This window comes from Adiantum capillus-veneris, chromosome 22 (genome assembly GCF_014529385.1).
Source record: "Adiantum capillus-veneris isolate H3 chromosome 22, ASM1452938v2, whole genome shotgun sequence".
Lineage (NCBI taxonomy): Eukaryota > Viridiplantae > Streptophyta > Polypodiopsida > Polypodiales > Pteridaceae > Adiantum > Adiantum capillus-veneris.
In genome coordinates, this window is record NC_140952.1 from 96,018,114 (window position 1) to 96,040,165 (window position 22,052).

Here is a 22,052-nt window from a genome sequence, read left to right on the forward strand (position 1 = left end):
TCCATGCCCATAACCTCAATTGGAAGAGATCCCGACTCAAGAAGTAAGAGCATATATGGTGTTTGTGTCTTAACTTGGAGAAAGTTTGTAAGAAAACGCTTTTGGACATTCTCAAACTCTTTCCAAGTAGACTTTGAGATGCTCCCGCCCCACACTTCAACTCCATAAAGAAGAACCGGTGTCACCAATGCATCAAAAAGATACTTCTTGAGAACCCAACACTTGATGTTTCCTGCATTACACATGTTCTCAAATGCATAATATGCTCTCTTTCCCGCTTCCAAACGACGCATAGCACATTCATGCCACTTGTGATTGGATGGAACCTCAAGGCCAAGGTACTTAAAGCTCTCAACAACTTCAAGTGTCTCGTTGTTGTACACAATGCATGGCTTCTCCTTATGGTTGGTTTTCACAAGCATAACCTTTGTTTTGGATTCATTTACAATCAGCCCACTATGCAAGCAAAAGTTCTCAAGGACAACCATAAGCTTTTGTGCATCTTCTAAAGTGTGTGCTAGAAGCACTACATCATCCGCATATAACAAAAGCATGATTACCGCATTGCAAATAGTGACCTCTTCAATGCCTTCTTCTTGCATAAAGTCAAGTACCATTTGTTCCAATTGATCGATGCATAGACCAAAGAGAGTTGGTGACAATGGACATCCTTGTTTAACCCCAATAGTGCTTACAAAAATTTCTGAAATTTCTCTTCCCATGCGCAATTGACAAATCACCTTCTCATAGATTCGAGAAACCGCAAGCATAAACTCACTTGGCACTTGGAGTTCTTCCATCCTTCTCCACAAATTGTTACGTGGAATCATATCAAAGGCTTTCTTAAAGTCCACAAAACAACAATACAATCGCTTGCCTTTCAACCGACTTTCCTCCATGAGAACACGAAGAGTGACAAGATGATCAATGGTGCTATGGCATCGACGAAAACCCGCTTGTCCCTTTGCACGCTTGTCATTCTCTTCAGCCCAATCACTCAATTTCATTTCCATTATGCACCCAAACAACTTTGCCATAAGAGACCCAATCATTATAGTCCGGTAGTTGCTTACATTCTTTACATCCCCTCCTTTATGCAAAGGCTTAACCCAATTAGTACTCCAATCATAAGGCATACCATGTTGAAGTGCAAAGTTGAACATATCACACATCCACTCATGGGTAAAATCTCCCGTCCATTTGATCATCTCCGGCTTGATACCTTGAAGATCTCCCGCTTTGCAAGTGGCCAACTTTTCAAGCCCACCGCATACATCCTCAATAGTAAAACAAAAAACGGCATACATGGGAGTGAACCATAAAATGGCATTTTTTCAGTATTTTCTTGCTCATATAATTGCCTACAATGTGTGTACATATCCACTAGACTCAAGTTACCAAAATTCTCAATCCGCTTGCCTCTCAAGTTTCTCCAAAATCTTCCACATGCATGTGCCTTTTCTTGGACTTGAAATTCTTGTTGCTTTACTTCCCATCTTCTTCTCTTCTTTTGAATCAATGCCTTGTATGTATGCAAATGACTTTGATAGTTGTCTTTGTCCATAGTTGCATCAAGCTTTATCAAGGACTTTCGAGCATCTTGACATTCTTTATCAAACCACCTTTTGCGTGATCTATCTTTGTTGATACCATGGAGATGCTTTATGGCAAAGCATTCTTCCGCACAAGAACAAATAGCTTTTTTGAAAGCTTCCCATTTAGTTTCCAATGGTGCATCACATTGAAGCTTTGTCATCCATAATTTTTGCTCAACCATTTCAATGTACATTGGTGCCGGTTTGAAATCCATACATAGTGATAACTTCTCTTTCCTTTGGCTGAGATTATCATGCTTAGTTGCTTCTCCACATGAAAGGTCAATACATAAGGTGCGATGGTCGGATTCCGGGGTCCATTGACCAAACATAAAACTCTTTATGCAATACATGATGCCTTCAGAGAGTAGCATATAGTCAATCACACTATCCCCATTATGTCTTCTACATGTAAATCCATTGGTTCCACTCCACAAAGATACACCATTGGCAATGAGCATACCCGTGCTATTACACATGTGTAAAAGTAAGAGAGAGAGAGAGAGAGAGAGAGAGAGAGAGAGAGAGAGAACCTTTCATAACAAAAATAAAGCAATTGATAAGGTCAAATCTGGCTTCTGCACGCTGAGTTGCCATCAATCCCCCTCAGGACTAAATAACACATAGTATTAAACAGGGGGGGGTAAGGGGATCGAGGGCAGAGAAGTGCGCGCACGAAAATCAGAGAGGTTGCAGTCGTGGATGGGCATTTAAAAACTAAACCCGGCCACAGACTAAACCCGACCACAGATTAAACCCGGGCAGCGCCTATGTTTTAATAATAAAACCCCAAAAACCCGGGCCATGGGTACAACATGTGCGCGCGGGTGGGATGGTTACCCCATGCGTCACAATCTGAGCGACGAGGCCCTAGATTCAAATCGAATCGCCGCCCGGGTTCTTTTTCGCGTTGACTTGCCACACGTCCGGGTTTAATCTGCCTCGGGCTCCCCGCATCCACTTCCGCACCGTCGATCCACTTACCCTCCCCTTTTTAATGTTATGTGTCACTTAGTGTCGTGGATCAGTCCCTTCTCTCTCTCTCTCTCTCTCTCTAGCTTGGGCCCACACAATCCAGACTCCAGAGACGGGAGGGGGAGAGAGAGACAGAGTGCTACCCTCGCATCAAAGTGACCTTCGGGCCTACCATCATCTTCAATTCATCCATGCCCGCTGCTGCAAGCCTGCAACCTAGAGCCTGCCTTGCCCTGCCCTGTCATCAACTACCGTGCTTTGCGTGCCTTGCCTTCCCTGTCCTGTCATCAACTACCATGCTTTGCTTGCCTTGCCCTACAACACAGTGAAGAAGAACCTCCCACACTACTCCTGTCCTTATCACAACCAGCCGTAGGAAACTCTACGCTTGGAAAAACGAGAGAGAGGCTTTGGGCCTCCACCTACATTGTCACCTGCAGAGACAAACCACACACACACACACACACACACACACACACTCTCTCCACGGGACCACGTCCCCGTTGGCTGCAAACAAGTCGAAAAGGGGGGTGTTGGGGAGAGAGAGAGAGAGAGAGAGAGAGAGATCTGGAGAGTGGAGGAAGCAATGGAAGCGGAGGAAGATGTCGGGTGGGCACGGGCAAAGATCTTGCACGCGCGACCTCTTCTTCAGGCCTTTCAGGCGAAAGGGTTACATCCCGCTCTCCACATACCTTCGCACCTACGGGATCGGCGACTATGTGGACATCAAGGTCAATGGAGCTGTGCACAAGGGTATGCCTCACAAGTTCTATCACGGCCGCACCGGCGTCGTCTGGAACATCAGGAAGCATGCCATTGGCGTGGAAACGAACAAGCAGGTGAATACCCGGATTGTGAAGAAGAGGATCCATGTGCGGATTGAGCATGTGCTTCCTTCACGATGCTGTGAGGACTTCATCGAGAGAGTGAAGAAGAATGATTTGCTGAAGGCTGAAGCAAAAGCCAAGGGTGAGAAGATCTCAACAAAGAGGCAGCCAGAAGGTCCAAGACTAGAATTCATCGTTGAAGGAGCGACTCTAGGTTACTCCCATTCCTTATGATTTTGTTAATGACCTCAAAGGAGGGTATCAGACGGGGGACAATTTTGATGCTTGCTGAAGCTACCTGTTTTTGGCTTAAAGATTTCATATTGTCAACCTTTTCAAAGAATTAATCAAAAAAAAAAAAAGAGAGAGAGAGAGAGAGAGAGAGTTTGCCCCTCTATCGTGAGCTCCCTTCTGCAATGATTCTGGCTCCTCTTTATTGCACCTGTCCGGCAACCTTTGCACTCCCAAACCTCAGTTTGCATTGCTTTGCCTTCTCAACGAAACCAGCGCCATCTCTTACGTTTCTCTCTGGCCTATCCACACCTCAACCCTTCGAGCTCTTGCATTGCATGATCGACACCAACCCTTCAAGGTCTGTACCACAAATCCTACCATGCATCTCCCTCTGCCTCCATTCCCCCTTGCTCAGCTCCTCCGCCAAGAAGCTCGGGAGATTTTCCCTCTGTGTCTCAACAAAGTTCTCATTCACCCGCATATCCGTGTGCAGTCTGCGCCATGGTCTCCTCCGCCAAGACCCACAAGGGGTCTGCCTTCTGTCTCTCTTGCATCGCCAAACTCTCTTCCCTTGATGTACAACTCGCTGCGGCACCTTTTGTTGCTCTGCCCAATGCATCATCCCGCTCCTCTGCCCAATTGCGTCTCACACACACACACATACACATGCATCCTCCAGCACGCTATTAGCATAGCGACAGGACAAGACTAAGGATGAGGCCAAGCTGCCTCCTCGGACGACCAACAAGCGCACCTGCACACACACACACACACAGATCGTCGCCATGCTGTGGAATGGTACCTCCCTGCTCTGCGCCTATTTACCTTGCAGTGCAACAAGCGAGACAAACCTATTGTACGCCATTTGCTGCACTTAGGCTTGAAGGCTCAAGTTAAAGAGAGATTTTTTTAACGCCTTCCTTCCACCATGCAACATCTGCCAAGGACTTTCCCTTTTACATCCATTCCCAATGGAGAATCTGCCAAGGACTTTCCCTTTTAAATCCATTCCCAATGGAGAATCTCCCTTTATTCCCTTTAATTCAACCCCAAAGCAACGTTTGTACATATATATATTTTTACAGACGGGTAGGTTCTTGATTTTATTGGGTGGAATCTTTGTAGATTTCGCTCCACTCCTCCCTCGACCAACCCTTGTGTGGGCATCAGCCAAAAATCCCCGAGCAGGGTTCAAACTTGGTTTGACGCAACCAGAGATCCAATTACATCATGGTAACCACCTCACACAAGGGAATTCGGTGCTCCACAGGTGTTCACGGGTGTATTTAAAAAAATCTTTTGCAGTTCCCTTCTACAACAGCTTCTGTGCACACAGCCGGTTTCCTCACCTGCTTTCCACCTCGAAACTCACTTTAGCCGGTTTCCTCACCTGCTCTCCACCTCTCCACCTTCATTCGCATCAATCGATTTTTTTTTCTCGACACCTTTGTCAGCATCCTCTGAAGATTCTCCTTTATTCAGCTTTTCTTGAAACCGTTAGGACATACTTAGTACTATATATGTATTTATATTATTTGGACTCTTTAGCAAGGCATGGAGTTTCACTCCAGCCTTCAATTTTGAAAGGTGATAATTTTTTTTTTTGTAAAGGGTGGCTCTATTTGGCAACTTGGGAAAAAATGAGCAATGAGTTGTCACACGTCGATAAGTGGTCCATCTCGAACGTGTGTGTGCGCGCGTGTGTGTGTGTGTGTGTGTGTGTGTGTGTGTGAGAGAGAGAGAGAGAGAGAGAGAGAGAGAGAGAGAGAGAGAGATACGGCACATCGCAGGTGTAACATTTAATGGCCTAAAATCTTATTTGTAGCGGAAATTAGCATGAACATAGTGGGCATTTCATTAGAATAGATTCCTAATGAGAATTACAAGAGTGCTTGGGTGGAGAGAGCAACAAAAAGCATAACACCTAGTTAGATAGCATCGACAATACTTTCAAAAGAGAGAGCAATTAAGCTATTGACAACAGTTGAGGACCGGATTTGCATGGAGCCGGTCCCCCCTCCAAAAGGCTTTGTATTATGGTTTCTCCCATCAAGAGAGACATTGTACAATACAATTCTTTGTGTTCCTTCAAGACTAGCTAGTGCAATGAAGATGGAAGCTTCATACACCAAGCAAAACACTTAATCAAACACAACTTGAATTATCCCCGTTCTCAGACCCAAGACCTCACACACCTTCGAAGATGGTGAGAGCTAGCAGGGTATGAGAGTAGATTGAGAGGAAAAAGAAGTATCTTACGAGAAAGAAGTACATCTCCTCACATAATCACTCATATTAGCATAGCTTAGCTTAGTAATTAGCTTGGTAGAGAAGATGAGCATGCATTGAAGCTTGGCTCTTGGTTGGATTTGCATCCACATGCCAAGAGAGTGTTGATGTAGGCTTCTATCTCACAAGCTTGGAGTAGGTGATGAGCTCTCCATTAAAGCTTGGGAGGAGATAGAGTATTTTTTTTCACACATGGTCCAGTGTGAGAGTGTGTGTGTTCATGCCAAGCAAAAATCAGCCCCCCCCCTCTCTTGGGCGAGCCCTAGCTGCTAAATTAGTCTGGCTTTTGCCTCATTGGACCTCCCCAGGTCAAGCCAATAGGGATTAAGCAGCATAAGTGATAGCCTTCTGACATGTGTCCCCCTTTTCCCTTTTGTGAGAGCTTTAGATAATTAAATAATTAAACTAAACTCTCATTGGACCCCTTTGCCTCCTGGCCAATAGGAATCAGGCAAGCCATGGGGCTCCTGAATGCTCATTGGACCCCTTGGGAGACTGCCCAATAGTCTTCTAGGACACTTAATTCTTATTGGTTTCTTTTATTAAATGTTTTTAAATTAATTAAACTAGATTTACTCTAGCCTAATTCTCATTGGTCCACTTCAAGGGTCTTCCAATAGGAATTGGGCACACCTTGTGGGCATCTGGCCTAGGGAGCTGACATGTGTCCCTCATTCCCTTTGTGTAAAGGGAGCCTGTGTGTGTGTGTGTGGCTTTCTCTCTCATCCCCTAGCTTTGGGGCTCGCCCCCTCCCATGTAGGGATGTAGAAAGACTTTTTGGGCACACACTAAGCATCCAATTTTCCCTAAGGTTGACCTTTGGACACAACCTTTGAATTTTGGAACCTTAGCATTTTGGAAGTCTTAATGGGCTGAACCTTAGGGTCTTTTTAGCCCATTGTTTCACATGGCTCTTTTGCAGATGGCCCCCCCTTTGGATCCCTATTTTCCCTCCTTTGGATCCCTACTGTGGCCGGTCTGCTAACTTAACCAATATTCTAACTTTTTCTCCCTTGGCACTTCCCCACATTAAATGATCAGTTTAATATGAGAAAATCATTTAGGAGAATTAGATATTGATTATTATGACATTACCTCTCTCTTGAAATCATAGTCGTCCTCGACTATGGTGTAGAGAAGATAAAGCATATGTATGAGTCCTTTTCTTAGCGGGTAGAGGATCCCTATGTTACCCTACGACATCATTCCATAATGGATGACTAGTCCATTTGGCGCTTGAGAGCCTGAGGCTGCCGCAAGCATGTCTGCACATTAGTCCTATCAGTCTTCCATAGTAGAGTGACAAGCTCTACTTGGTGTTCGGGAGACGTCGTCTCCGCAAACTTGATCTAAGCATGCATACTACTTCATTTTTGTGCACAAATAAAGAAAAAGAGAGTCTTATAAGACAAAAAAATTTTGTTCATTTTTAACATTTTGTACATTTGCTTACTCTTGGGAAGCATTGTAAGCATTGACAAGGTTTAGGTTATCCTTTAATTGTATGCCTTGCATCCATCTAGCATCTTCAAAAGGATAATTCTTAAACTTAATAAGATATCGTCGGATAGTCTTACCGCCTCTTAATACCTTGTCTTCATGTCGGAGAATGGACTCGGGCTGCAGCACCTCCTCGTGGTCCTCGATCTCCGGTGGGTCTTCAATAGTTGGTTCTTGAGGTGGCTCTCCTTTGTAAGGCTTCAAGAGGCTCACATGAAAAGCATTGTGTATGAGCCAATGATTGGGCAACTTAAGTTGATAGGACATCTCATTGATTGGCCTAAGAATCTGGAAGGGACCATAGTACCTTTTTGCTAGTTTAGCATAGTACTTTTGGTGGCCCGTAGGATTCTTGCCCGTCGTGTGCCTTAATCAAGCCTTGGGAAACTTTAACAAGACCCAATCGTTTTCTTTGAAGGCTTGGGCTCTTCTGTGCTTGTCAGCAGCAGCCTTTTGCCTTTGCTGTGAGATAGAGATAGCATCCTTAATCTTTTGGAAAGATTCTTGTAGGTCTCGGCTATACTCATCTGCAGCGAAGATCTTCCCATGTACCTTAAGTAGCAAGGGACTTTTTGATCTTCCCTCAATTACCTCGAAAGGTGCTTTTCCTGTAGAAGTATGTACAGTGTTATTGTAAGCATACTCTACTAAGGGTAAGTACTTCTCCCATTGGGATCTTTGATCTACTTCCGTTACATAGGCTTTTAGTAGATCGAGAATAGTTAGGTTAGCTATTTCACTTTGGCCATCAGTTTGTGGATGATAGGCCGAAGAGAAGTTTAGCCTTGTTCCTAAATTCTCAAAGAGACCCTTCCAGAAATTACTGGTCATTCTAGGATCTCTATCCGACACTATGGACATTGGCAAGCCATGGTACTTGAAAATTTGTGAAATGAAGAGGGTTGCCATTTGATGGGCTTTGATAGTCTTTTTGACAGGTATAAAATGAGCTTGTTTACTAAACCTGTCTACTATCGTCCATATTCCCGTATTCCCATGGATAGACTTAGGCAATCCAAAGATAAAATCCATGGATATGCTCTCCCACGGTGAATTAGGGATTGGCAAGGGTTGAAGCAATCCAAGTTGCTTCCCTCTATCAAATTTTGTCTTTTGACATACCACACATTTGGAAACATACTCATGTATGTTCACTTTCATGGTAGGCCAATAGAAATATGTTTCAATTCCCTTTAGGGTAGACTGAATCCCTCTATGCCCCGCATATGGGGGAGCATGAGATTCATACATTACTTTCTCACGTAGTGAGTTAGTAACACATAGTCTATTGCCATAGAGAAGATAACCATCTTGTAAAGTAAATGGTTCTTCTTTCTTTCCTAATGCAAGGGCTGAAATCACATCTCTAAAATCGGGATCAATAGCATACTCATCTATCATTGAAGATAGATCATTGTGAGTTTGCTATGGAAACCGCATTCACTCTCGGTCGTCTTGAGAGTGCATCGGCTACTTGATTATGCTTGCCAGCAATGTGAGCAATATGAAAATGAAATTGCGAAAGGAAATTTGCCCACCTCATTTGTTTGTCGGAGAGCTTGGTCTGCGTCATGAAGTACTTAAGACTTTGGTGATCCGTTCGCAGAATGAAAGGAGTCCCCAATAAATAGTGCTTCCATGAGTCTAATGCATGTAGAACTGCAAGGAGTTCTTTTTCGTATATGCCTAGAGCTTGCTCAACAGGGTCGAGCCTTCGACTCTCATAGCCTATGGCGTGCCCTTCTTGGAGCAAAACAGCCCCAAGGCAATCACCACAAGCATCACATTGGACCTCAAATGGTTTTGAGAGATCTGGTAGTGTAAGCACAGGTTGAGAGATAAGCTTTTCTTTAAGCTTTTCGAAAGCATTGTTCTCCTTAGCAGACCACGTATACCTAACATTTTTCTTTGTTAGGTCATGTAATGGTCCCGCAATTTGTGAGAACTTTTCTATGAAGCGTCTATAGTATGCACACATACCTATAAAGCTTCTTAGTTCATGAAGATTCCTTGGTTTAGGCCATCCTTTTATTACCTCTAACTTGGATGGATCCATTTGGATTCCATCTTGAGAGATAATGTGACCTAAATATTGAATCTCTTGCAAGAAAAATTCACTTTTCTTTCGATTAACATAAAGTTTATTCTCTCTTAAAACTTGAAATATTACCTGGAGGTGTTGCTTGTGTTCCTCTAATGAATTAGAGTAGATGATAATATCATCAAAGAACACTCCAGTGAAGGTTCGATGAGGTCTGAACAGCTTCTCCATCAAGCGGTTAAATGTGGCTGGTGCATTAGTCAAGCCAAAAGGCATGACAATGTATTCGTAAAGACCAAATGTAGTACGAAATGCGGTCTTTACAATGTCTTGATCAACTATCCTTATTTGATGATAGCCACTTTTTAGGTCAATCCTACTGAAGTAGGTCGATCCTTGTAGCTTATCAAATAGGTCTTCTACCCGTGGAACGGGAAACCTATTCTTGATAGTGATCCTATTTAGTGCTCTATAGTCGACACACATACGATATGTGCCGTCTTTCTTTTGCACTAATAGCACAGGTGAGCAAAATGGAGATGAGCTAGGCCTAACCATGCCCTTCTCAATTAACTCATGCACTTGCCGCATAATCTCCTCTTGTTGAGCTTGAGAAACTCTATAAGGAGGTTTGTTAGGCGGTGAACTTCCTGGAAGAAGTTCAATTGCATGGTCATCATTACCTCGTTTAGGAGGTAGCTCACAAGGGATGTCGTCAATAAAGACATCTTGAAACCCCTTGAGAAAATTGGATAACTCTAATTCCTTTTGGTTGCTTTTATTTTCTTTTGCTAAAGCATTAGGTTCATTTTGAGAATCTTTAACAAAAATCATGTACACGGAAATAGAGCTCTTTATTGACTTGTTGAAAGCTGGTGTATGTACAATGGGAATGGTGTTACCCATCTCCCTAGCATCTATATACATGTCCTTTTCCCTGAACTTAAAGGAGATTCTCCTTTCAGGAAATTTAACATGGGCAGCCAGACGGTCAAACCATGGTGCCCCTAGGATTACATCCTCATGCTTGAGAGGAGAGATAAAGAAGTCCTCTTTGTCCACATAGCCTTGAACATGAAGCCTCAATTTCCCGATTAAGGGAGTGACTGAAGCTTCTTGCCCCTTGAAGGCACTGTCTGCGGGTAGGATATCTCCCATCTCGTAGGATTGTATGCCTAGCTTGGTGGCTAACTCCATAGATATGAAATTGTGAGTAGAACCAGGGTCAAAGAGAATAAAAGCATCATGTTCTCTTACCTTTCCCCAAGCATGGCATAGAGGAGATCCTTTGTGGTGAGTTTGATGAATCTCCTCCTCTTGGATTTCAACCAAAGAAGCTCTAGGAGGATCTTGGCGGTTGTTCTTTTGGGGACAAGCGCGGTACGCATGCCCTTGTTCGCCGCACTTGAAACACCGGTTATCTTTACGATAACGCTCAAGCTCTTCAGGAGAGAGTTTATTCTTTCCTTTGTAAACTCCCTTCTCTTTAGCTTTGTTGGAATTGCCCTTAGGAGACTTTTGGACATTGTCCTTCCCCTTAGGCTCATTGGAACCTTTGTTTTCCGGGGGTTTATTATTTCTTTTACCCCCCGTTTGGAAATTGATTTGCGAGGCCACCATAGTATGGTGTATTACCGCCGATATGGTACGTGGCCTTTGGGAGTTGACATACTCCGCCATTTCTTCGGTTAAGCCCGCACAAAATTGTTGCTTTTGCTCTCCAAAATCCAACTTTTTGAAGACAGTGGCTTTGAGTTGTAGGTCCCAAAACTTGTCTACATATTTGTGGATGGATCCATTGGGAGAGAGCTTTAAGCTTCGCCATTCGGTGAGTACTTTGTCTTTGGCATCGGTGGCCAAAAACTGCTTCATAATGGAAGATCTTAAAGCCTTCCATGTTCGTGGAGCTTCACCGTTGGCTCGTAGGCTAGACCACCATTGTCTGGCGGACTTTTGAAAGTGCATAGCTACATGGCGTAGCTCAGAGGACTCCGTGAAGCCCTCATCTCCAAACGCCGCATCGAATTGCTGGATAAAGGCCAAAACTTTGTCTGTAGCACCGAAGGTGCCATCATAGGTAAGGAAAGAGATGCTCTTCCCTCCCTCTTTGAATTTCTTCAGCTTGGACGACCTCTTCCATGCGGCATAGGATTTCCTATGGCCTCTTCTTTTTGATGGTTCAAAAGTTGCACCATCACTTTCTTCAGAAGATGAAGAATTTGAAGAAGGTGGAGAAGAGGGTGACCTCTTTCTTGCCTTTTTCTTGTCTTGATCTTTGTCGTCTTCACCATAGCTTTCATAAGAGGAAGAGGATGAAGAAGATGGAGAAGAGGGTGTCCTCTTTCTCGCCTTTTTCTTCTCTTGCTTTTTATCATCCCTCTTTGAATTATGGCGTGGAGAAGAGTGTGATGGTCTTCTCCGCTTTGGTGGTGATGGAGAGCGTTTAGCCCGCCGTCTTCGTGGAGCCATCTCCGCCGAGGTGGCGGGAGACTCGCTTCTTTCTCGTTCCTTCGGTGGAGGCTCTTGAGTTCTCCTTTGGGAAGGAGATGCATCATCAAGAAGTAAGTTCTTGAGCCCTTCATATGGATTCTCTTCTTCTTCCCGAATCGGAGAGAGACCTCTTTTGGTAGTCTCACAAGGAGGCTTCCTAAGTATTCTCTCGTCATGGTGATGAGCTTGGAGAATCCCGTGAGCACGGAGCTGCCGTTGCACTTCACTTTGGAGAGATGGATTGCCCATGGCTTGTTGAAGCCTAGAAACAAGATAATTAACAAGCATTGAAGCATCATTAGTAGCTTGCTCATGAGCAAAATCAAAGTTATCAACATTAATTTCACTCTCTTTAATATTGTCAGCCATTCTAACAACTTTTAGGTGTAAACTTTTTAGGTGTACTTTGGCACTTCAAACCCTAGTTGCTACTCCTCTTTACCCCTTTAGAAAAAGCACTCAAGCTACTGTACCCGCGGCTCGAATACCATTAATTGCAAGGAATAGAAGAGAGGGTCTTTCAACACCAAAACAGCACCGGCTCCTGTCAAGCTTCTAATAGCTCAATAGTGGTTAAACCGTAGGCAAGCCCCGTAGGACTCCACTATTAAGACCATAGCTCTCGACGGTGATGCCCCGTTAACTGCCTGCCTTGCCCTGTCATCAACTACCGTGCTTTGCGTGCCTTGCCTTCCCTGTCCTGTCATCAACTACCGTGCTTTACTTGCCTTGCCCTACAACACAGTGAAGAAGAACCTCCCACACTACTCCTGTCCTTATCACAACCAGCCGTAGGAAACTCTACGCTTGGAAAAACGAGAGAGAGGCTTTGGGCCTCCACCTACATTGTCGCCTGCAGAGACAAACCACACACACACACACACACACACACTCTCTCTCCACGGGACCACGTCCCCGTTGGCTGCAAACAAGTCGAAAAGGGGGGTGTTGGGGAGAGAGAGAGAGAGAGAGAGAGATCTGGAGAGTGGAGGAAGCAATGGAAGCGGAGGAAGATGTCCGGTGGGCACGGGCAAAGATCTTGCACGCGCGACCTCTTCTTCAGGCCTTTCAGGCGAAAGGGTTACATCCCGCTCTCCACATACCTTCGCACCTACGGGATCGGCGACTATGTGGACATCAAGGTCAATGGAGCTGTGCACAAGGGTATGCCTCACAAGTTCTATCACGGCCGCACCGGCGTCGTCTGGAACATCAGGAAGCATGCCATTGGCGTGGAAACGAACAAGCAGGTGAATACCCGGATTGTGAAGAAGAGGATCCATGTGCGGATTGAGCATGTGCTTCCTTCACGATGCTGTGAGGACTTCATCGAGAGAGTGAAGAAGAATGATTTGCTGAAGGCTGAAGCAAAAGCCAAGGGTGAGAAGATCTCAACAAAGAGGCAGCCAGAAGGTCCAAGACTAGAATTCATCGTTGAAGGAGCGACTCTAGGTTACTCCCATTCCTTATGATTTTGTTAATGACCTCAAAGGAGGGTATCAGACGGGGGACAATTTTGATGCTTGCTGAAGCTACCTGTTTTTGGCTTAAAGATTTCATATTGTCAACCTTTTCAAAGAATTAATCAAAAAAAAAAAGAGAGAGAGAGAGAGAGAGAGAGAGAGTTTGCCCCTCTATCGTGAGCTCCCTTCTGCAATGATTCTGGCTCCTCTTTATTGCACCTATCCAGCAACCTTTGCACTCCCAAACCTCAGTTTGCATTGCTTTGCCTTCTCAACGAAACCAACGCCATCTCTTACGTTTCTCTCTGGCCTATCCACACCTCAACCCTTCGAGCTCTTGCATCGCATGATCGACACCAACCCTTCAAGGTTTGTACCACAAATCCTACCATGCATCTCCCTCTGCCTCCATTCCCCCTTGCTCAGCTCCTCCGCCAAGAAGCTCGGGAGATTTTCCCTCTGTGTCTCAACAAAGTTCTCATTCACCCGCATATCCGTGTGCAGTCTGCGCCATGGTCTCCTCCGCCAAGACCCACAAGGGGTCTGCCTTCTGTCTCTCTTGCATCGCCAAACTCTCTTCCCTTGATGTACAACTCGCTGCGGCACCTTTTGTTGCTCTGCCCAATGCATCATCCCGCTCCTCTGCCCAATTGCGTCTCACACACACACACATACACATGCATCCTCCAGCACGCTATTAGCATAGCGACAGGACAAGACTAAGGATGAGGCCAAGCTGCCTCCTCGGACGACCAACAAGCGCACCTGCACACACACACACACACAGATCGTCGCCATGCTGTGGAATGGTACCTCCCTGCTCTGCGCCTATTTACCTTGCAGTGCAACAAGCGAGACAAACCTATTGTACGCCATTTGCTGCACTTAGGCTTGAAGGCTCAAGTTAAAGAGAGATTTTTTTAACGCCTTCCTTCCACCATGCAACATCTGCCAAGGACTTTCCCTTTTACATCCATTCCCAATGGAGAATCTGCCAAGGACTTTCCCTTTTACATCCATTCCCAATGGAGAATCTCCCTTTATTCCCTTTAATTCAACCCCAAAGCAACGTTTGTACATATATATATTTTTACAGACGGGTAGGTTCTTGATTTTATTGGGTGGAATCTTTGTAGATTTCGCTCCACTCCTCCCTCGACCAACCCTTGTGTGGGCATCAGCCAAAAATCCCCGAGCAGGGTTCAAACTTGGTTTGACGCAACCAGAGATCCAATTACATCATGGTAACCACCTCACACAAGGGAATTCGGTGCTCCACAGGTGTTCACGGGTGTATTTAAAAAAATCTTTTGCAGTTCCCTTCTACAACAGCTTCTGTGCACACAGCCGGTTTCCTCACCTGCTTTCCACCTCGAAACTCACTTTAGCCGGTTTCCTCACCTGCTCTCCACCTCTCCACCTTCATTCGCATCAATCGATTTTTTTTTCTCGACACCTTTGTCAGCATCCTCTGAAGATTCTCCTTTATTCAGCTTTTCTTGAAACCGTTAGGACATACTTAGTACTATATATGTATTTATATTATTTGGACTCTTTAGCAAGGCATGGAGTTTCACTCCAGGCTTCAATTTTGAAAGGTGATAATTTTTTTTTTTGTAAAGGGTGGCTCTATTTGGCAACTTGGGAAAAAATGAGCAATGAGTTGTCACACGTCGATAAGTGGTCCATCTCGAACGTGTGTGTGCGCGCGTGTGTGTGTGTGTGTGTGTGTGTGTGTGTGTGTGTGAGAGAGAGAGAGAGAGAGAGAGAGAGAGAGAGAGAGAGATACGGCACATCGCAGGTGTAACATTTAATGGCCTAAAATCTTATTTGTAGCGGAAATTAGCATGAACATAGTGGGCATTTCATTAGAATAGATTCCTAATGAGAATTACAAGAGTGCTTGGGTGGAGAAAGCAACAAAAAGCATAACACCTAGTTAGATAGCATCGACAATACTTTCAAAAGAGAGAGCAATTAAGCTATTGACAACAGTTGAGGACCGGATTTGCATGGAGCCGGTCCCCCCTCCAAAAGGCTTTGTATTATGGTTTCTCCCATCAAGAGAGACATTGTACAATACAATTCTTTGTGTTCCTTCAAGACTAGCTAGTGCAATGAAGATGGAAGCTTCATACACCAAGCAAAACACTTAATCAAACACAACTTGAATTATCCCCGTTCTCAGACCCAAGACCTCACACACCTTCGAAGATGGTGAGAGCTAGCAGGGTATGAGAGTAGATTGAGAGGAAAAAGAAGTATCTTACGAGAAAGAAGTACATCTCCTCACATAATCACTCATATTAGCATAGCTTAGCTTAGTAATTAGCTTGGTAGAGAAGATGAGCATGCATTGAAGCTTGGCTCTTGGTTGGATTTGCATCCACATGCCAAGAGAGTGTTGATGTGGGCTTCTATCTCACAAGCTTGGAGTAGGTGATGAGCTCTCCATTAAAGCTTGGGAGGAGATAGAGTATTTTTTTTCACACATGGTCCAGTGTGAGAGTGTGTGTGTTCATGCCAAGCAAAAATCAGCCCCCCCCTCTCTTGGGCGAGCCCTAGCTGCTAAATTAGTCTGGCTTTTGCCTCATTGGACCTCCCCAGGTCAAGCCAATAGGGATTAAGCAGCATAAGTGATAGCCTTCTGACATGTGTCCCCCTTTTCCCTTTTGTGAGAGCTTTAGATAATTAAATAATTAAACTAAACTCTCATTGGACCCCTTTGCCTCCTGGCCAATAGGAATCAGGCAAGCCATGGGGCTCCTGAATGCTCATTGGACCCCTTGGGAGACTGCCCAATAGTCTTCTAGGACACTTAATTCTTATTGGTTTCTTTTATTAAATGTTTTTAAATTAATTAAACTAGATTTACTCTAGCCTAATTCTCATTGGTCCACTTCAAGGGTCTTCCAATAGGAATTGGGCACACCTTGTGGGCATCTGGCCTAGGGAGCTGACATGTGTCCCTCATTCCCTTTGTGTAAAGGGAGCCTGTGTGTGTGTGTGTGGCTTTCTCTCTCATCCCCTAGCTTTGGGGCTCGCCCCCTCCCATGTAGGGATGTAGAAAGACTTTTTGGGCACACACTAAGCATCCAATTTTCCCTAAGGTTGACCTTTGGACACAACCTTTGAATTTTGGAACCTTAGCATTTTGGAAGTCTTAATGGGCTGAACCTTAGGGTCTTTTTAGCCCATTGTTTCACATGGCTCTTTTGCAGATGGCCCCCCCTTTGGATCCCTATTTTCCCTCCTTTGGATCCCTACTGTGGCCGGTCTGCTAACTTAACCAATATTCTAACTTTTTCTCCCTTGGCACTTCCCCACATTAAATGATCAGTTTAATATGAGAAAATCATTTAGGAGAATTAGATATTGATTATTATGACAGCAGGCCTGAGAGAGAGAGAGAGATCAAGTTTCATTTTCTACGACACCATCGTTTGTGTCGTAGGTCTGAGAGAGAGAGAGAGAGAGAGAGAGAGAGAGAGAGAGAGAGAGAGAGAGAGAGAGAGAGAGAGAGAGAGAGAGAGAGAGAGAGAGAGAGACGTCTTCGTTATTTGCTACAACTTTGTGTGTGTGTATGTGTATGTGTGTGTGTGTGTGTGTGTGTGTGTGTGAGAGAGAGAGAGAGAGAGAGAGAGAGAGAGAGAGAGAGAGAGAGAGAGAGAGAGAGAGGGCCAATCCCATTTAGTCCTATTGAGGAGTGTGTATGTCCATTTCTGTTCGAAAGAGAGAGAGAGAGAGAGAGAGAGAGAGAGAGAGAGAGAGAGAGAGAGAGAGAGAGTGCCATTGACTGGCCTTGGCGCTTGATAGAGAATGCTCCCTCCTCCCCTCCTTACACTCAGTCATGAACACAACCCACCACTTCATGTATAACTTCTCAAATGTTGTCGCAACAGGCCTCACGTAGTCTCCTCTATCAACACCCCTCGCTGCCAACAGCTGATCCGCCACGACATAGGTAAGAAGAAAGGGGTTCTGCAAAGGGGACAGGCGGCATTACCTGCTACAACAGTGCTCACGGCAACGGTCGAGCAAGGCGGGTCTTCCATTCAATGTTTGGGAAAAATGTGTCTCAGCTTAATATCATGCCGTTTTCAATTTGAAAAATGCAAGTTGCGAGCAAGGGGAAAAGGAGAAATCCCGTCCCAAAATAGAGAAAAATAGTGTAAAAACTTGCAAAATAAACCTAATTTTCTAAATTTTCTCTTGAAAATGAAAGCAAAGCCATTTTGTACATTCGAAAAAATGTTTTTTCCTGAACACTGATGTGATTGCATTAGAGGATGATCATCGCCAGTCGAGGGTATTGGCCTTGGTCTTGGAGTTAGCAATCCTTTGCTCATTTGGATCCTCCTTGGTGTTGCATACCTAATGTGGGCCTTTTGCGTCCCCCTAGAAATGATGACTCTGGTCTCTTATTGTAGGGCTGCCTCCATGCATGTGCCTCCATTGTAGGATTGCCTCCATGTCATTTTGCTTACATTTAGAGCCTGGTCACTTTGGAACGGCTAAATAGCCTTCCAGCTTTGTTTGCAAGTCAAGAAAATCGGTGGCTTTTGGAAGATAAATGCTTGAATTGATTGAGTGATGAGATAGATCTTGAGCAGGTTCTTGTTAGCCGAGAGGGCCTCAAAAGCCAACCATGCGAAGACTATGGCCATTTCGAGGCTCTTAACTACCACGATTAGATAGGCAGAGAGAGAGAAGAGTCAGCTCATGACCGAACAGAAAGCAGGCTCACTGTTACACACTACCAGGCTCTTCGCCTCTCACGTGCTTCATTTTAATACTACAAACTAGACATACAGCATGAGAGAGAGAGAGGGACATTTTTCTTCCTACTGACGTGGTTTGAGACCCGTTAATCGTGAGACCGACTAATCTCGACTCTCAGCTATTAAGTTTAGGCAAACCTTATCCAATCCAAAACAAGTCGTCATGTTGCATAGCAGGAGAGAGAGAGAGAGAGAGAGAGAGAGAGAGAGAGAGAGAGAGAGAGAGAGAGAGAGAGAGAGAGAGAGAGAGAGAGAGAGAAGAAGAAGAAGATCACAAGAGACCTAAAAATATTAGCCGAGGAGTTGATTCTTGAACTCAAGGGCTTGGATGCTCACATACTTATACAAGGAGAGGGGGACACAGTGACCTCAAAGATTAACGAGAGAGAGAGAGAGAGAGAGAGAGAGAGAGAGAGAGAGAGAGAGAGAGAGAGAGAGAGAGAGAGAGAGAGAGAGTTCTCAAAGGTCAGGTTGACCAATGGGACCAAGTACAACATGTAATATGCTTGAAGACTATGGATATAAGTGTGGCCACTGACAAGTTGAATCCATGAGGCGGCTAAGAGACAAAGGTATGTAGGCCATGGTATGGGCTAAAATGTCAGTAAAGCAAGTTTGATGTGATCAAAAGCTGAGTACTCATGTAGGGTATGATGATCGCACTCCCACATTTAAGGGAGTGGGAGCTAAGCCAAACGGCTGCTATGGTATAAAATATGGGTAAGGACAAGCATGTGAATGGTTGAATACAGTCTGATCTCTCAAAGAAGAACATGCATGTGTGTATGTTAGTGTATGTGTGTGTGTGTGTGTATTTTGCAGCACGCCCTTTCTTTTAGCATGATGCCAAAAACTCTTGCAAAGAGTGAACTTTTTTGCTTTCATTGCCCTCACATTTTAAGGTGCCAATGGTGCCCAAATGTACACAAAAAACATATGCGCCTTATATTACTAACATGCTTATGGTCAATTGCAAGAGACCTCAACATCCATGCGAAGAGTCTTGGTAGATGCAAGTGTACATGCTAGCTAGATTGAGTGCAATCCAACCTCTAAATTTTAAAATTTACCCACATGTAGAGACAAAGTTGCTATAGCCATGCAATCACCCCCCAGGTCACACACCCATCATGAATATTGCCTTTGCAAAGCAAATAACACACTACTCACCAAATTAGTTGTGCATACCAATGACAAAGTTTCTTCTACTACTATGTGGTGTAATGTTGGCATGTTGGGTCATGGCTGGTACATGCATCCTAAGTGCCAACAAATAGCAGTTGATGACTTAGTTGACTGTGATGCCCCAAATACAAGACCAAAACTACACGAGAGAAGCATGGGAGAGTTGCTATCATGACCAATGCCTTGATTGGTAAGGATGATGAGAGGGGATGCTAATGCATCTAAAGAATTCGTCGTTCAATGCAAACACTATATCCAAAGAAGGATACTAACTCTCTATTAGTCTATTTAGAGGGCCAGTACCACTCACCAAGGTCTCATAGCAATTATGTGACGGGGACATCTCAGGCCTAATCGCAAATTCGTTGCCTCCGTAGAAAGAAACATAGGATGTTAAGACAAGACATCATGCGAAGGGAGCCCATTACTTAATTCATTCCTAAGAGACCTCAAATCGACCTGATAATTCTTGAACCCAAAACACACACACATACACATGGATAGAGAGAGAGGGGGGAGGGACAAACTTGCCATGATTCGGAGGAGTATGTTAGATCTTGGCATGACCAACTACAAGGAGATTTGTCCTTGGTCAATCCACAAGAATGTGGAGAGTAACTACACTTTATTTGTTGTTCGATCTTACACTCGAAAAGATAAACATAGTGTTGCTCCAAAAGATAGATTTGTGCTTGGGTTGATGTGAATGTGGAGGGCACTTACACCTTGTGTGTTGTCATACATTGTCATCTAGAAAGTAGTTATAGAGGTCGTTGATGCACAAGTGTATTAAAGAGCTATAAAAGCTCACATGAGAATCATAAGCATTTTCCCATATTTTCCCTCTCTGTGAAGGGAAGGAGAACAATGGTTGCTTCAATTGACGCACATGTAGCCGTAGCAATGCGCGGGTCACATACTAGTATGGTAGTATCAAGCACGATGAGACTGAAAGGATAGGAAGCGCTTTGAAATTGCGGAAGGGTTTGAGCATCGGCAAGCCAAGATTCCATAAGCATGCGGATACGAGCATCAGCAAGCTAAGACATTATGAGGAATATGCTAACATGAAGATTGACAAGACAGGACTTCCTATGTATATTGACCTGAATGACATGCTTTTGCAATGTGCTTATGCAGTTGGCTTGAACGACACACATGCAGCCAAGGCAGTAGCACGGAAAGTGAAGCAGTGTACGTCGCCTGATGGGACTGCTGTGGAGCGTCTTGCACACAGGCGTTAAAGTTGACTCCCTCCCTTAGATTTTGGTTAAATATATACGACTCCTGGTCTACATTTATTGAGCTTCAAATTACACTCAGCCTATAAAAGTTGGACGTCAATCGATTTTTGAGTTGTGCAGTTCAAATGAAGCTTAACATTGTACGATACTATGTCACTACAATATAACAAGTGACATACTGTTATAATAAACATTTGAAACATGAGAGAGCTCATATTCAAAATTGCATAGTATTTTGAAGTATCTAACCTTGAGATAATAAAAATACACAAGTTACAACACATTATAAAATGTGTTGTAACTTCTATATATATACACACACACACAAAGAGAGAGAGAGAGAGAGTTATATATATATATATATATACGGCCACGGGAGGGGACCCCCCACCTACACACGTTAGCCCCACTCCACGCACTCGTGCACCGTGGGGGCTCCACGCAAGGTTCCCCAGGGCACGCTATGACCCTCCGTGAGTGCGGGGGAGCTTGGGGCTACGTGGGGCTAGGGACCCGGAACGCGAGACCCTCGGAACACACCACGGTCGCTGACCCACGGAACGCAACGCGACCCGAGCCGGCCCCGACCCGAGCCGGGCTTCTTGAAGGCAAACACAACTTGACCCGAGCCGGTCCCGACCCGAGCCGGGCTTTTTGAAGGCAAACGCGCCCACCACGCACCTCCACGTGACGCGCCCAACTCCCGGGCCGTCACACTTATATATATATATATGACACCCTACTCCTTATACTTGGGAGTTTAATGACACCTTGCCCCTAGTAAGAAAGTTTCACGGTGAAGCCTTTGTGGACCATTCTAGCCTTCATTTGATGACCATTCTAGCCTTCATTTGATGCCCAAAATGCCAATGATGCCCAGAATGGCCTCCAAATTTAAGGCCTGCAGTTACACATTACTTTGTGAAGGCTTTGTATGCGCGGTTTGCAGGGACAGGTTGGTCATTGTACTGGGGACATTCGGATGAACACCGCCCATCATTCACACAGATCTTGAAGGCCAAAATGAAGTACATATTAAGTTGCCTATTTACTCAAGCATCTCATCCTTTTTCGAACGAGACAATACTGAGGGTTGCAAAGGGAGCGTCAACATTGATCATCATTGAGCTTCAATTTTCTGGCATTCAGTATCCATCACTCTTCGAAAAGCTGGCTGCACTGCCGGGAGGGCCACCAAAGGTATGGAGAGTGAGCGTCCTTTGAACATTATCTGTGTATGCTGTAACATGTATCATGGTTGGGCAATTAGGTTCATGTTGGCTACAAGAGAAAGAATTCCTCAGGCTTGAGAGATTCACTGACTTGCGAGGATATGTTTCCGTTTTCATGATAGAGTCCAAGGAACTGCAAGTTACAACCTTACGGTCTTGAAACTCATGCCCTTACCATCAGTTTAACTCAATAGGC

At 44.6% G+C, this 22,052-nt stretch overlaps 3 pseudogenes; all 3 read left to right on the top strand.

Moving 5' to 3' along the window:
* The window catches only part of LOC147429839 (scarecrow-like protein 33), a 29,197-nt pseudogene that overhangs the window by 5,689 nt on the left and 1,456 nt on the right, over positions 1-22,052 (top strand).
* On the top strand, positions 3,170-3,631 carry LOC147429841 (large ribosomal subunit protein eL21x/eL21w pseudogene; annotated as a pseudogene).
* Positions 12,965-13,481, top strand: LOC147429842 (large ribosomal subunit protein eL21x/eL21w pseudogene; annotated as a pseudogene).